The following is a 16,742-nucleotide window of genomic DNA, read 5'->3' as shown; positions in this document are numbered from 1 at the left end:
AGCCCCCCGCCAAATTCAGTGAGTTCTAGTTGGTAAACACATCTAGAAAATGAGAACAATGGCTCGGTACGGTGGTTCACCCTATAACCCCAGCACTATGGGAGACTGAGGTGGGAGTATTGCTTGAGGCCAGGAGATCAAGACCAGTCTGGGCAACATAGCAAGACTGTTTCTTAAAATTTATTTTTTATTTTTTATTTTTATTTATTTATTTATTTATTTATTTTGACATGGAGTTTCGCTCTTGTTACCCAGGCTGGAGTGCAATGGCGCAATCTCGGCTCACCACAACCTCCACCTCCTGGGTTCAGGCAATTCTCCTGTCTCAGCCTCCTGAGTAGCTGGGATTACAGGTATGCACCACCATGCCCAGCTAACTTTTTGTATTTTTAGTAGAGACAGGGTTTCACCTAGTTGACAAGGATGGTCTTGATCTCTTGACCTCGTGATCTGCCCACCTCGGCCTCCCAAAGTTCTGGGATTACAGGCTTGAGCCACCGCGCCTGGCCAAAATTTTTTTTTTAATTTAAAATTTAAACAATGGGGCCAGGTACATGGCTCGTGTCTGTAATTCCATCACTCTAGGAGGCTGAAGCAGGAGGATTGCTTGAGCCTAGGAGTTTGAGACCAGCCTGGGCAACATAGTGAGAACCCCTCTCTACAAAAAAATTTAAACATTAGCTGGGCATAATGGTGCACACCTGAAGCCCCAGCTCTCAGGAGGCTGAGGCGGGAGAATCACTTGAGCTCGGGAGTGCAAGGCTGCAATGAGCCATGATTGTGCCACTGCACTCCAGCCAAGGTGACAGAGTAAAACCTTGTCTCAAAAAAATAACTTTTTAAATGGGAACGCCTACTTTTTCTGACTCATGCTGTACGTTTGAGACAATCTCTTTGAACCGTGACATCTTTGACATTTTACTAGAAGTTTCCTGTCTGAGCTCAATTTTTTTCTCAAATGTGCAACATTTCATAGCATTGCTGATTCATGGAAAGTTGAAACAGGCCAAGCACTAGCAAACACAGTCCGATTTATCCAAAACCAGAGTCAATTTCTTTTTCTTTTTTTTTTTTTTTTTGAGATAGAGTCTCGCTCTTGTCACCCAGGCTGGAGTGCAATGACACAGTCTCAGCTCACCACAACCTCCACCTCCTGGGTTCAAGCAATTCTCCTGCCTCAGCCTCCTGAGTAGCTGCGATCACAGGCCTGCACCGCCATGCCTGGGTAATTTTGTACTTTTAGTAGAGACGGGGTTTCACTATGTTGCTCAGGCTGGTCTCAAACTCCCGACCTCAGGTGATCCGCCTGCCTCGGCCTTCCAAAATGCTGGGATTACAGGAGTGAGCCATCACGCTCAGCCCAAAGTAAACTTTCTAAGCTCCCTATGTGAACCTCAAGAGTAAAGGAAGAAAGAAAGGAGGAAAGAAGAAACGCACATAGCTCTGGCCCCCAAAAGGTGGGATATAGATGATCTAGTTCAATACACTCTTGCAGAAAAGTAAGGCACGGTGAGGCTAAATGACTTGCCCAAAGCCACATAATACAGCCTTATTTCTCTAATTGTGTCATTGAAAGTCATCCTCCTATGAATCCTTAAATAGAATATTTGTATATACTCTCAAAGTCAACTCAGTCGATACTTCGAAGGAAAATAATATTTCAATTCAGCATTAGGTCTTGAGAGAAACAACTTTCTTAGGGCAGAACTGATCTTCTATATTATCCAAATGAACACTGCTTTTGACATTTGGTGTTTCATGCCACTGTTACCATTCTTTAGACAAGGCTGGGGCACACTGCCAGTTCCAAATGCTTTACACTTGGCCTCAAAGGTCCCTGGCAAGGCATTTTCATGCCCTGAGGACTTTCTACAAAATGGCTTTTGAGGGTCAAGAGATGAGTGTTCCACTTATGTTCCTTTAAAGTGGGCATTCCTTTAGACACAGGGCTTCCTGTGTTCTCAGATCCTTGTAACCAGGATTAGGAAGATATTGTGCATGATCACGTGTTCAGCTGTACAAGATCAATTTACAAGAGGATAACAAAGGATAAATAGAGAGCCAGCTAAAATATTTGCAAGAAATTTAATCCAAAAATAATAATCTAGCTGTAAAAGTGACTCTCTGACTTTTCTAAAAAGTGTCTAATTTTTCTGAACTGAATTCTCACCAGGTCGCCTTCATTCAAATAATTGATTTTATCACCCACTCAAGTTGAATAGTTGTTTTTTTTTTTTTTTTTTTGAGACAGTCTCGCTCTGTCACCCAGGCTACAGTGCAGTGGCGCAATCTCAGCTCACTGCAACCTCCACCTCCTGGGTTCAATCAAGTGATTCTCCTGCCTCAGCCTCTGGAGTAACTGGGATTACAGGTGTGCACCACCACACCCAGCTAATTTTTTATATTTTTAGTAGAGACAGGGTTTCACCATGTTTCAATAACTGGTCTCAAACTCCTGACCTCAAGCAATTTACCTGCCTTGGCCTCCCAAAGTGCTGGGATTACAGGTATGAGCCACCAAGCCTAGCCAAGCTGAATACTTCTTCATCTTTGGCCAGGCACTGACTCCACCACCCACCATCCATTACAATATGCACTCAGACAAAGTGCTTGAGACAGAAAAGAATGATTTGAGGTTGCTAAAAAAAAAAAAAGAGGGCATGGGCCGGGCGCGGTGGCTCAAGCCTGTAATCCCAGCACTTTGGGAGGCCGAGGTGGGTGGATCACGAGGTCGAGAGATCGAGACCATCCTGGTCAACATGGTGAAACCCCATCTCTACTAAAAATACAAAAAATTAGCTGGGCATGATGGCACGTGCCTGTAATCCCAGCTACTCAGGAGGCTGAGGCAGGAGAATTGCCTGAACCCAGGAGGCGGAGGTTGCGGTGAGCCGAGATTGCGCCATTGCACTCCAGCCTGGGTAACAAGAGCGAAACTCCATCTCAAAAAAAAAAAAAAAAAAAAAAGAGGGCATGACATTCAACTTCCTCCATCGTATGCGCGCACGCACACACACACATGCAATTGAATGCAATTCATTGATAGTAAGGTCCAAGAGTTCGTGAATCAGCACACTGAGATCAAATCTACAGATGTTGGAACCAGGATCATCTGAGCCATGCACATTTCCACTTCCTCCTGGCCACGACCTTTTCCAGGAAGGTGTCTCAGTGCTCACTGCTGCTCTACAACTTTCTGTCCTCTAGATCACATCCCAGGACACAGAGCCCTCCCAGTGGCTCTCAGACAGCTCCGTTCTCCTCCACCCTCCACTCCTCCCCACTCCCCTCAGCGCACGACCACCTCATTCCTTAGAAGATCCTCCTCCACCACGGAGCCCTCCAGCTTTCCTCTTCTCCACCTCAGCGTACCTTGGCTGTGTCTCTTTCTCTTCTCTTCAGAGCAAAGCTGCTTTACATTCCTTTCAATCCTGTCTTCACCTGCCAGTCACCAAGGAACTGGAAATGAGATTTAGTAAAATGAAGTCTTATCATAGAGAGAATAGAATGGGCTGGGCTCAACTCATGTCTGTAATCCCAACACTGTGGGAGGCTGAGGTGGGAGGATTGCTTGAGACCAGGAGTCTGAAACCACCCTGGGCAACACAGCAAGACTCTGTCTCTATAAGAAACAAACTTAGCTGGGCTTATGGAGTGCACCGTAGTCCCAGCTACTCAGGAGGCTGAGGTGGGAGGATCATCTGAGCTGGGGAGGTCGAGGCTATGGTGAATGAAGATTACATCGCTGCTCTCCAGCTTGGGTGACAGAGTGAGAACTTGTCTCAGAAAAAAAAAAAAAAAAAAAAAAGAGCGATAACAGAATGCCCTGAAGTTTATCATGGATGGATTTTTTTTACCTATAGCCTAAGGTTTAGAGAGCGAGAGAGAAGAGAGAGAGAGAGAGAGATGGAGTCTCACTATGTTTCCCAGGCTGGTCTCAAACTCCTGGGTTCAAGTACCCTTCCCACCTTGGCCTCCCAAAGTGTGGAGATTACAGGCATGAGCCACCATACCCAGCACTAGCCTAAGTTTTTCACTTGAGAGCACCTCCCCAGTTATGTGCGTTTTCTGTAATAATATTTACACTCAATCACACAGGTAAGTTTCATACCGTGATTTCCACCTCCACTTTCTAAAAGAGAAAAACAAGAATTTAAATGTAGTAGCTTGTTTCTCTCCTTTCTCCGCTTAATATCCTGCATTGACTACAGAGTCATAGAAATCTACCACTCGAAGAAACTTAGGGATCATCTCATTCAGCCTCCTCACTTTAGGGATGAGAAAACAGAACTCCAGGGAGTGGATGCAATTTGCTTGAGGTCCCACAGTTAATTGGTAGCACAGCCAGAAGCAGAACCCAGAGCTCTGCATTTCAGGGTCTTTTCATGCCATCACTATAGCTTTTCAGTTGTTTCTCACAGTACTTAACACGCATGTATGTTAGGAACTATACATAGCAATCCCCTTCTGGGCAGCATGTACCCCCTCTGCAGAGTCCTGTGGACCCCAGAGACAAGGGGTCACAAAGGATGGAAGGCATAATTCCCCCAGATCTTCCCCTCCTAGAACGTGGCATCAATGCCAAGGTTACATGACTTCTCCAAGGTCACGCTAGGCATGGTGCATACCTGTAGCCCCAGCTACTCAGGAGGCTGAGGTGAGAGGATCACTTAAGCCCAGGAGTTTGAGGCCATAATAAACTGTGATTGCACCTGTGAATAGCCACTGTACTCCAACCTGGGCAACATAGCAAGACCCTGTCTCTAAATAAATAAATAAACAAAATGAAATAAATGGACAAAGCATTTTCAAAAAAAGAAAAAAGAGGTCAGGCGTGGTGACTCACACCTGTAGTCGCAGCATTTCCAGAGGCCAAGACGGGAGGATTGCTTGAGCCCAGGGGTTCGAGACTAGCCTGGGCAACAGAGCAAGACATTGTCTCTACTAAAAATAAAAAAATTAGCTGGGTGTGGTGGTGGATGCCTGTAGTCCCACCTACTCAGGGGGCTGAGGCAGGAGGATGGTTTGAGCCCCAGGAGGTGGAGGCTTCAGTGAGCTGTGATTGTGCCACTACACTCCAGCCTGTCAGATAGAGTGAGATTCTGTCTAAAAAAAAGGAAAAAGAAAAAAATAGAAAGAAAGACAATGAAGGAAAGTTTTAGAAGAGGCCAAGAAACACAGTGGGAGAGAGGTCTTTGGATGTTCAGAAGATGGGGCCAAACTTGACTATCTGGTTCCTCTCAGTTTTATGTGAACAAAACTGGAGAAGAAAAATTGGTGGAATGTTTATCACAAACCTGCAGCTTACTTCCAAAAACCTTAGCTTAAAGTTACTCTTTGAGAACACACATCTCTGTTTATTAAACAGAAGATGAATCTGACCAAAGGCTCAGCTTGTTGTGCCCACAGAAAGATTTCACACAAATGGTAAGACTAATTGTAGGGAACCAGAAATTGCCAATCATAGAGTTGAGAGCTGAAAAGACCTCCCTTCCAATTGTGTATTAACTTCACCTTCAAATGCCCTTACCTGTTTGATGCCAGTAACTCACAAACTTTTCTACCCGAGCTATCCCACAAATGAATGGGCTGTCTTAAAAATTAGTGAGAAACTGGTCACTGGAGGCATTTAAGCAGAAGTTGAACTAACAACCTTAAGAAGCAGGACAGGTCAAAGGCAGCTGCATGAAACTCCGGTAACACCCTACTTTCTTTATAGGAAGGTGATATGGTTTGGCTGTGTCCCCACCCAAATCTCTGGGCGGTAACTGAATCATGGGGGTGGTTCTTTCCCGTGCTGTTCTCCTGATAGGAAATGAGTCTCAGAGATCTGATGGTTTTATAAATGGGGGTTCCCCAGCACAAGCTCTCTTGCCTGCCCCCATGTAAGACATGCTTTTGCTTCTTCTTTGCCTTCTGCCATGATTATTCAGGCTCCCCAGCCATGTGGAACTGTGAGTTCATTAAACTTGTTTCCTTTACAAATTACACAGTTTCGAATATGTCTTTATTAGCATCCTGAGAACAGATTAATACAGAGGGCATTCTTCCGAGGTTAAAGATTGGCCCAGATGGTCTCTGAGGTCGTTTTCCAACACCGAGATTGTAACTGCAATTCTATGTTATATCCTGTGTCTTCTTTCTAGTCTTCTTTGTGTCCTGACCATTCCTGGATATGTCTGTACATTCCATTGTGACCGTGAGCACTCCAAGAGCAGAGGCCATGATAGGCAGTAATCTGTACCGTGTGAAACTTAAAACGTAAAGTTGTTTTTTTTTTTTCTGGTCTTTTTTTTGAGACAGTCTCACTCTGTTGCCCAGGCTGGAGTGCAGTGACACAATCTTGGCTCACTGCAACCTCCGCCTCCTGGGTTCAAGTGATTCTTCTGCCTCAGCCTCCTGAGTAGCTGGGATTACAGGCACCCCCACCACACACAGCTAATTTTGTATTTTTAGTAGAGATGGGTTTCACCACATTGGGCAGGCTGGTCTTGAATTCCTAACCTCAAGTGATACACCCGCCTTGGCCTCCCAAAGTGCTAGGATTACAAGGGTGAGCCACTGTGCCTGGCTAGCTTCTTATTTATTTATTTATTTATTTATTTTTTAATGGAAAAGAAGATTCCCTGATATTGAAAATTTATTCCAGGTAATGGGACAGATACATAAAATGTGGTCTATCTGTTTCATTGTCATTATATTGCTTTCCTGTGAAATATTTGTTAAAAATGTATTAACTTAGGTCATGCACAGTGGCTCACACCTGTAATCCCAGTACTTTGGGAGGCTGAGGTGGGTGGATCACCTGAAGTCAGGAGTTCGAGACCAGCCTGGCCAACATGGTGAAACCCCGTCTCTACAAAAATACAAAAATTAGCCGGGTGTGATGGCGGGTGATTGTAATCCCAGCTACTCAGGAAGCTGAGGCACCAGAATCACTTGAACCTGGGAGGCAGATGTTGCAGTGAGCTAAGTTCACATCACTGCACTCCAGCCTGGGTGACAGAGCAAGACTCTGTCTCAAAAAAAAAAAAAAAAAAAAAAGAGAAGAATTAACTTGATTTCATTTCTTGATCATAAGAACAATATATACATTATTTAAAAATGGAAACACAAAAAAGTATTAAAAAGAAAATTGAAACCACCCAAAATTGTACATCCTAGATATGACCACTACTGACGTTTTGAGAGGATTCATTCCAAACATTTTTCATTGTATATGTGTATATATTACAAAACTGGAATTATTTTGATATATAGATTTATATCCTGCTTTTTCTGTTTTGTATAATATGGCAAACGTTTTCCCAAATAATTAAATGTTACCCAAGAATTTGTCATTGTTGTTGTTGCTGTTGTTTTTTTGAGATGGAGTCTCGCTCTGTAACCCAGGCTGGAGAGCAGTAGCATAATCTCGGCTCACTGCAACCTCTGCCTCTTGGGTTCAAGCGATTCTCCCGCCTCAGCCTCTTGAGTAGCTGGAATTACAGGCATACACCACCAGTCCTGGTTAGTTTTTGTATTTTTAGGAGAGATGGGGTTTTGCCATCTTGGCCAGGCTAGTCTCGAACTCCTGACCTCAGGTGATCAGCCCATCTTGGCCTTCCAAAGTGCTGGGATTATAGGTGTGACATGATACCTGGCCCCAAAAACTGTTTTAATTAGCTACCCTTTATTTTATTATAAGCTGCTTCCAAGCTTTTACTTTTACAAACATTGCAATATTGAGATGGAGAACCCTAGATATGCATTTTGTGCTTATCTCTGGTTATCTCCTTGGGGATAAATTTTTTTTTTTTTTTTTTTTTTTTTTTTTTTTTTTTTGAGACGGAGTTTCGCTCTTGTTACCCAGGCTGGAGTGCAATGGCGCGATCTCAGCTCACCGCAACCTCCGCCTCCTGGGTTCAGGCAATTCTCCTGCCTCAGCCTCCTGAGTAGCTGGGATTACAGGCACGCACCACCATGCCCAGCTAATTTTTTTTGTATTTTTAGTAGAGACGGGGTTTCACCATGTTGACCAGGATGGTCTCGATCTCTTGACCTTGTGATCCACCCGCCTCGGCCTCCCAAAGTGCTGGGATTACAGGCTTGAGCCACCGCGCCCGGCCCAGGGGATAAAATTTCTAAAGGGCTACATGATAGAAGAAAAGGTACCCAAAATAAACTGACACAAATTATCTCGATTCCAGAGACTGGAATGACATGAGAGCAGGTTTCTGTTGCTCCCAAGCACTTGATTAAAGCAACGACAACGAAAATCATGCCTACAGGAAGACAGCATTTTCCTAGGTCTCAAGTTATTTCTATAAACAATTGTGTGTAATTGCCATTTTGCACACAATTAAAAAAACCAAGTATGCAAAGAAACATGACCACACGATGGAAAACAAAAGAAATAACAGACAATGGAAATGAACTCATGGGAGAAAAGTGGCAAAGACTGAGGTTATCAGACACAGATTTTAAAGGAATTCTATCCCCTCTGCTGATGAAGATGAAAAACAGGACTGAATAGCCTGGCAGAGAAGAAATATAAAAAGAACACAGTGGAAATTCTGGAACTAAAACTAAGATAATCAAAATTAAGAACCCAATGGGTAGTTATAAAGGGGATTAGACGCAGATGGCAAGAGATTTAATAAAAGATAGGGCAGAAGACAATATCCAGAGTAAAGCACAGGAAAACAAAAAGATAAAGAATAAAGAAGGGACCAGTGGCTCATGCCTGTAATCCCAGCACTTTGGGAAACTGAGATGGGCAGATTACCCGAGGTCAGGAGTTCGAGACCAGCCTGGCCAACATGGTGAATCCCCATCTCTACTAAAAATACAAAAAAATTAGCTGGGTGTGGGGGCAAGCATCTGTAATCCCAGCTACTTGGGAGGCTGCGGGAGAAGAATCGCTTGAACCTAGGAGGCAGAGGTTGCAGTGAGCCAAGATTGCACCACTGTACTCCAGCCTGGGCAAGAAGAGTGAAACTCTGTCTCAACAGAAAAAAAAAAAAAAAAAAAAAAGGCCGGGCGAGGGGGCTCAAGCCTGTAATCCCAGCACTTTGGGAGGCCGAGGCGGGTGGATCACGAGGTCAAGAGATCGAGACCATCCTGGTCAACATGGTGAAACCCCGTCTCTACTAAAAATACAAAAAAATTAGCTGGGCATGGTGGCGCGTGCCTGTAATCCCAGCTACTCAGGAGGCTGAGGCAGGAGAATTGCCTGAACCCAGGCAGCGGAGGTTGCGGTGAGCCGAGATCGCGCCATTGCACTCCAGCCTGGGCAACAAGAGCGAAACTCCGTCTCAAAAAAAAAAAAAGAAAAAAAGAACGAATAAAAAAAGAAGGTAAAAGAATTAGAAAATATAGTAGAAAGAGCAAACCTATGTGTAATCAGTCACAAAAAGAGAGAAGAGAATGGGTTCGCAAGTAGTATTCGATGGCTGAGAAGTTTTCAAAACTTATGAATAAGATCAAGCTCCATATCCAATTGCTTACAAAGCCAAACAGGACAAAAAAAAGGAATCTACATCTGGGCACATCAGAGTAAAACTGCCGAAAACCAAAGGCAAAGAAAAATTTAAAAACAACCGAAGAAATGAAAGAGACAAGTCATCTGCAAGGGAGCCCCTGTGAGGTAGACAGAAACAATGGTAGTCAAAAGGAATGAAATGTTACCTTTAAAGCACTGAAAGAAAATATCTGCCAACTTTAAATTCTGGACCCAATGAAGGTATTTTCCAAGAATGAAGGAAGAATAAAAACATATCCGGACAAACAAAAACAGCATGTTAATCGTTCCAGTGAGGGAATACTAAATGGTATTCTTCAAAGAGAAGGCAAATGATCGCAGATGGAAGATCAGACATGCAGAAATATATCAAGAACAATAAACTGATAAATACGTAAATAAATTTAATACATTTCACTCATGTATTCACTTGGAAAATAATAATAATGACTTACTGGGTTAAAACATATGCGAATAACTAACATACGTGACTATGATGGTATAAGAATCAGGAATAGATAAACAGAGCTAATGTTCTGAGGACTTCATATTATCTGTGAAGATCATAAGAATGTCAATTAATATTAGACTCTGGCGGCCGGGCGCGGTGGCTCAAGCCTGTAATCCCAGCACTTTGGGAGGCCGAGGCAGGTGGATCACGAGGTCAAGAGATCGAGATCATCCTGGTCAACATGGTGAAACCCCATCTCTACTAAAAAAAAAATACAAAAAATTAGCTGGGCATGGTGGTGTGTGCCTGTAATCCCAGCTACTCAGTAGGCTGAGGCAGGAGAATTGCCTGAACCCAGGAGGCGGAGGTTGCGGTGAGCCGAGATCGCACCATTGCACTCCAGCCTGGGTAACAAGAGCGAAACTCCGTCTCAAAATAAATAAATAAATAAATAAATAAATAATTAGACTCTGATATGTTAAGAATGCACTTGTGAGAACGTATATTCAGAGTAACTTGGATCTATGCTCCTGGGTTCCAGAATAAAATAATCTTTACAAACAACAAAAAAGGAACACACATTGTAATCTCTACAAAATGGAATAACAAAAAAGCTCCATCCAAAAGTAGTGAGAAAAAAGAAACATAAGCTGGACGGGAAGAGTACAGCACATTTGGTGAGATGATAGATTTGTTTGTTTGTTTTTAAGTTTTAGAGACAGGGTCTCATTCTGTCACCACATCATGGCTCCCTGCCATCTTGGGCTCAAGCAATACTCCTAGCTAAGCCTCCTGAGTAGCTGGGACCACAGGCTTGCATCACCACACTCAGCTAGTTTTTTTTTTGGTTGTTTTTTTTGGGTTTTTTTTTTTTTTTTTTTTTTTTTGTAGCAATGGCATTTCGCTATGTTCCCCAGGCTGATCTCACACTCCTGGGCTCAAGAAATCCTCCCACCTTGACCTCCCAAAGAGTTGGGATTACAGGTATAAATCACTGGCCCAGTCAGTAGAAGGATAGATTTAAACCTAAACACGTCAGTAAATATATCAAATGTAAATAGATTAAGTGGCCAAATTGAAGACAAAAATTGTCAGACTGGATTTAAAAAAAAATTTCGACACTGTATTTTCTTAGAAGGTATGTATCTGAAACATAGCACAGGGTTTTAGAAAAGTTGAAGGTAATATGATGGCAAACTGATTTAGCTTGCCAAATAAAACAAAAAAAGCCTGTGGTAGCTCTGGCAATATCAGACAAAATAAAGTTTATAGCAAAATGCATTACTAGAGATAAAGAATGTTCTGGGCAGGTGGATCATGCCTATAATCCCAGCACTTTGGGAGAGTGAGACAGGGTGAATCACCTGAGGTCAGGAGTTCAAGACCACCCTGACCAACATGGTGAAATCTCTGTCTCTACTAAAAATACAAAATTTAGCCGGGTGCGGTGGCTCAAGCCTGTAATCCCAGCACTTTGGGAGGCCGAGGCGGGTGGATCACGAGGTCAAGAGATCGAGACCATCCTGGTCAACACGGTGAAACCCCGTCTCTACTAAAAATACAAAAATTAGCTGGGCATGGTGGTGCACGCCTGTAGTCCCAGCTACTCGGGAGGCTGAGGCAGGAGAATTGCTTGAACCCAGGAGGTGGAGGTTGCGGTGAGCCGAGATCACGCCATTGCACTCTAGCCTGGATAACAAGAGTGAAACTCCGTCTCAAAAAAAAAAAAAAAAAAAAAATACAAAATTTAACCGGGCATGGTGGCACGTGCCTGTAATCCCAGCTATTTGGGAGGCTGAGGTGGGAGAATCGCTTGAACCTGGGAGGCAGAGGTTGCAGTGAGCTGAGATTGCACCATTGCACTCCAGCCTGGTGACAGAGTGAGACTCCATCTCAAAATAAAGAGATAACGGATATTTCAAAATGATTTTTTAAAGAAGGTTCAATTTGCCGGGAAGGTGTCAAAATTCTGTATTTGTTTGTACCTCAGTTACAGCCTCAAATATTTAATGCAAAAGCTGACAAAGCCACAGGGAAGAAAGAAACCCACAATCATCTCAGTATTCAATAGAATAATCAGACCACATTTTTAAAAGACAGGAAAAAGTGTAGACGTTCTGAACCACACCATTAGCACCCTTGATCTAATGGAGTTGCCTAGAACATGGAGCCCACAACTGCATGACACATTCAAGAACGGCAAAAATTGGTCCTATGGTATCTTTTAAAGAATATCAGAACATAGAAATCATCCAAGTATATTCACAGATCACAGTTAAGCTAACAATTAAGCTAAAAATCAGTAACAAAAGGATACTAGAAAACCTCCGTATGTTTGGAAATTAAGAAATATACTTCAGAGAAGACGGAAGGGATAGGATACAGGACCCAGGTGGAAGGTTGCTTTCACCAAGAGGAAGGACCCCGTTTTCCTTAACCTCCGAGTGTCTGGGCCATAGTTGCACCTCCTCCCAGTGCAATTTTGAACAAGCTGAATTAATCGTCCTGGGAAGTGTCCAGAAATGATTCCGAGTGGTAGACTCCAGGCCTTCCTTGCTGACTTTGTTACTTTCATCAACTCTATGGCAGGATCTTAACACCTGTAGTTCAAGTTTTTCTAAAAGGGAGCTTCTCCTTCTCCCCAAGTTATAGACCCATCACGGAAGGGCAAGGAGTGAGGTGAACTCCTCCACAAACTAAGTGCAGCTAGATGTTTCGGTGCCACAAGCACCCAGACCCTGATATTATTTTGTAGAAATGAATCCTGACAGAGCCGGGAACAAGAAGAGCCATCAACCCCATCTCTACGAGGGAGCTGCGGCTTGGCAGGCACAGGCTCAGTTAGGGCCACAATCCTCTGAATGGATTTTGGGTTAACTGAAGATGAAAGACCCAAGTTCAAGGCCAGAGATCTTTTTCCGAGATGGACAGGTGGCAAAGGGGCCTATCAGAACCACAAGAGAAGCTTCTTTACAGTATAATATTCTTCCCATAGGCAGGGGCCATTCCAGCCCACAGACGGCAGGTTTTCCATCTTTTAGCCCCGGAAACTCTCTGCCCACTTCTTTTCTCTTTCACATGAAATCTTATCAGGGATAACAGGTGAAACTGGAACCAATGAGAGCCCTGGAATCCCACTCTTGGCCACCCTTTCTCCAACCACCACCATGGCGCCTGGCCACAGACATTTCAGCCTGAACTTTTCAAAGAGTATGTGTAACCAAATACCTATCTCAACCATTAAAAACAAAAAAAGTCTTGAGAAAGTCTAGCTTTGAGGAAGGCAACTTCCTGGTATGCCCTCCAAAGTAAACTTGATGCAAAATGTATGAGTGAGGAAACGTTAAAAACAGCGAATACTAAAAAAAAATTAAATAATAGAAAAAACAGCGAATACTGGTGACAGAAAGTAAAATGTGGCCACACACACACAGCCCTTTCTTTGGGGTTAATAGTTATCAGTGGCCAGTCCAGGCCCCCATATTTTGTTTTGTTTTGTTTTGTTTTTGAGATGAAGTCTCGCTCTGTTGCCCAGGCTAGAGTGTAGTGTCGCAATCGCGGTTCACTGCAACCTCCACCTCCCGGGTTCAAGTGATTCTCCTGCCTCAGCCTCCCAAATAGCTGGGATGACAGGCATAAGCCACTACACTTGGCTAATATTTTTGTTGTTGTTTTTTTTTTTTTTTTGTAGAGATGGGTTTTCACCATGTTGGCCAGGCTGATCTTGAACTCCTGACCTCCAGTGACCCACCTGCCTCAGCTTCCCAAAGTTCTAGGATAACAAGCATGAGCCACCACGCCAGGCCCAGCCTATCCTATTTTGGAATAACAAAGTTCTTCCATCTATAGATGTTTGTTTGTCCTAGAAACAGCTCATCTAAAATAGTCACAAAACATCACATAACAATGATAAAATCAAGGGACAAAACATTATCCCCCTCCTCCACATTCACTGCTTCCAAGAAAAGCTTCCCTGATAGGACTTGATAGGACCGTCTCAGCTTAGGCTAGGATGCTGTTCAACCCACCCTACAGCAACCCCGGACAGGCCATCGTACTTATCTGTATGTCCCAGGTCTGGTCCCATAGGAGGGACAGGCTCTGCTCGTGTCAAACACATCGAAATGCACCCAACAACCCACATGACATCGTTTCTGTATAAACATTTCAAATGAACTATATAACTTTGCTTTTGAAACAATTACTCATTTTGCCCAGTTTTTTGTTGTTCAAATTTTTGTTTGTTTGGGGACAGGGTCTCCCTCTGTCACCCAGGCTGGAGTGCAGTGGTACCATCTCAGCACACTGCAGCCTTGACCTCCTGGGCTCAAGTGATCTTCCCACCTCAGCCTCCTGAGTAGCTGAGACTACAAGTGCACGCTACCATACCTGGCTGAATTTTTGTACTTTTTGGTGTGTTTTTTTTTTTTTTGTAGACACAGGGTCTTACTATGTTGTCCAGGCTGGTCTTGAACTCCCTGGCTCAAGTGATCCTCCCATCTCGGCCTCCCAAAATGCTGGGATGACAGCCATGTGCCAATATGCCTGATCTGTTGTTCAAATTTTGGATCCCAGAACATTTTCTCAGGTCTCAAACATTTTTGAGATCCTTGAAAATCTTGGAGATTTCCATGCATTGCTGTTATCCCTAGTACCCACTGGATAAATCAGCCCTGCCCTGTGAATCTTCCTGCAGGCTTCACTTGTGAGGAAAACATCAAGGACAGCATTTGTTCTATTAAGCAGTGTCCTCTCTGTGGGGACTTCGAGTTCCTTGAGCACAAGAGCTGTGTGGTCTTTCTCACCCCCAGGCCCCCACACCAAGAACTTGGCATGCAGCTGCTACTTGGCAACTGTTTAATGTTCAACTAGTAGTAATGCCTAAACTGGACCTGTATGCACTGCCTGAAAATCAGCCTTCCTAAAACACTTTGGCCCCGTCCCCAAATCCAGGAACACAGGCCACCAACTATTTTATATCTTTGAGCAAATTAGAAAAATCATGCCTCTTCTGGGCTGTTACACTCCAATAGGAAATCCTTCCTTGGGGCGTATTCACACCTTCCATGTCTTTCCACAGAGCTGAAGTCCACCCCTCACCCTTACCAGACCCATACATGTGCAGAAGCACATCCACACGTGGCAGGCTGTGTGCATACAAACAGCTCCCTCGCCTGTATTTGCGCTATTCCTTTGACTTGAAAAGCCCATCAACTCTAATCTGCACATACAAACTTCGACACCCAGTCCGAATGTCACTTTCTTTTTTTTTTTTTTTTTTTTTTTTTTTTTTTTTTTTTTTGAGGCGGAGTTTCGCTCTTGTTACCCAGGCTGGAGTGCAATGGCACGATCTCGGCTCACCACAACCTCCGCCTCCTGGGTTCAGGCAATTCTCCTGCCTCAGCCTCCGGAGTAGCTGGGATTACAGGCACGTGCCACCATGCCCAGCTAATTTTTTGTATTTTTAGTAGAGACGGGGTTTCACCATGTTGACCAGGATGGTCTCGATCTCTTGACCTTGTGATCCACCCGCCTCGGCCTCCCAAAGTGCTGGGATTACAGGCTTGAGCCACCGTGCCCGGCCTCCGAATGTCACTTTCTCTGGGAATCCTTCCCCTTCACCTCTCAGGCAGATTTCATCGCTTTCACCTTTTTATTCCCATCGCGGTGGCACCCCTATCTGAATCTTGCCAGACTGCATCACATTTCTTTCTTCCAGGCTTGGCCCCTGCTGAACTGTGCTCTCAAGGGGAAGAGCTGCATCTTGGTCATCTCAGTCTCCAATGCCCAGGATGAGACTTTTTTTTTTTTTTTTTTTTTTTTGAGATAGAGTTTCACTCTTGTTGCCCAAGCTGGAGTGTAATGGCACCATCTTGGTTCACTGCAATCTCAGCCTCCCAGGTTCAAGCAATTCTCCTGCCTCAGCCTCCTGAGTAGCTGGGATTATAGGCGTATACCACCACACCCAACTAAATTTTTTTGTATTTTTAGTAGAAATGGGGTTTCACCATGTTGGTCAGGCTGGTCTTGAACTCCTGACATCATGATCTGCCCACCTCAGCCTCTCAAAGGGCTGGGATTAGAGGCGTGAATCACCACACCCGGCCAAGACCTTGTATGTACAATAAATGTTTTAGACTGAATGCAGAGCTCTAGCCAAGTTACTACTCAGCTCAAAATCTCTACAGAACTTTCCCTTTTGATTCCTGACTTTGTTTCAGACTTCTCTACCAGGCACAAAGAAGCTCAGCCCACGGCTCTCCTCCGCTTGCCTCCCTACCTCACCCTCCTTGGCTCACCTGTGCTTCTGGGTGCTGTGGTCACAGCGGACCTCTGACACCTCCTTACCTCTGGGTCTTTGTTCATCTGTCCCTCTACCTACATCTTCACCTCTCCCCCTGTCAAAATTCTAGCCAACCTTCAAGGCCCCAGTCAAATGCTATTTTCTTTCTTTCTTCTTCTTTTTTTTTTTTTTTTTTTTTTTTTTTTGGAGACAGATATTGCCCAGGCTGGAGTGCAGTGGCATGATCTCGGCTTACTGCAACCTCTGTCTTCCGGGTTCCAGCGATTTGAGTAGCTGGGACTACAGGCATGCCCCACTACACCTGGCTAATTTTTTTGTATTTTTATTAGAGACGGGGTTTCACCATGTTGGCCAAGCTGGTCTCGAGCTCCTGACTTCACGTGATCTACCCACCTCAGCCTCCCAAAGTGCTGAGATAACAGGCATGAGCCACCATGGCCAACCCCAAATGCCATTTTCCTCTTGAAGCATCCCATCAGCAGATG

The 16,742-nt window shown here is 44.1% G+C and overlaps 1 protein-coding gene across 4 annotated transcripts in view; it reads right to left on the bottom strand.

The window, feature by feature from the left end:
- The window catches only part of ATP6V0A4 (ATPase H+ transporting V0 subunit a4), a 98,821-nt gene that overhangs the window by 81,457 nt on the left and 622 nt on the right, over positions 1–16,742 (bottom strand). For 3 of the 4 annotated variants that reach the window (XM_074379021.1, XM_010340368.3, XM_003929749.4), the window contains exon 2: positions 3,373–3,459. The exons of the other annotated variant lie outside the window; for it this stretch is intronic. The gene's annotated coding sequence lies outside the window, so the exon portion shown is untranslated. The remainder of the gene's footprint in view (positions 1–3,372; positions 3,460–16,742) is intronic. 4 annotated transcript variants of the gene reach the window in all.

The sequence above is a fragment of the Saimiri boliviensis genome, chromosome 10, assembly GCF_048565385.1.
Source record: "Saimiri boliviensis isolate mSaiBol1 chromosome 10, mSaiBol1.pri, whole genome shotgun sequence".
Taxonomy (NCBI): Eukaryota; Metazoa; Chordata; class Mammalia; order Primates; family Cebidae; genus Saimiri; species Saimiri boliviensis.
Note: the sequence above shows the minus strand (reverse complement) of the source record. Positions and strands in the feature narration are given on the sequence as shown.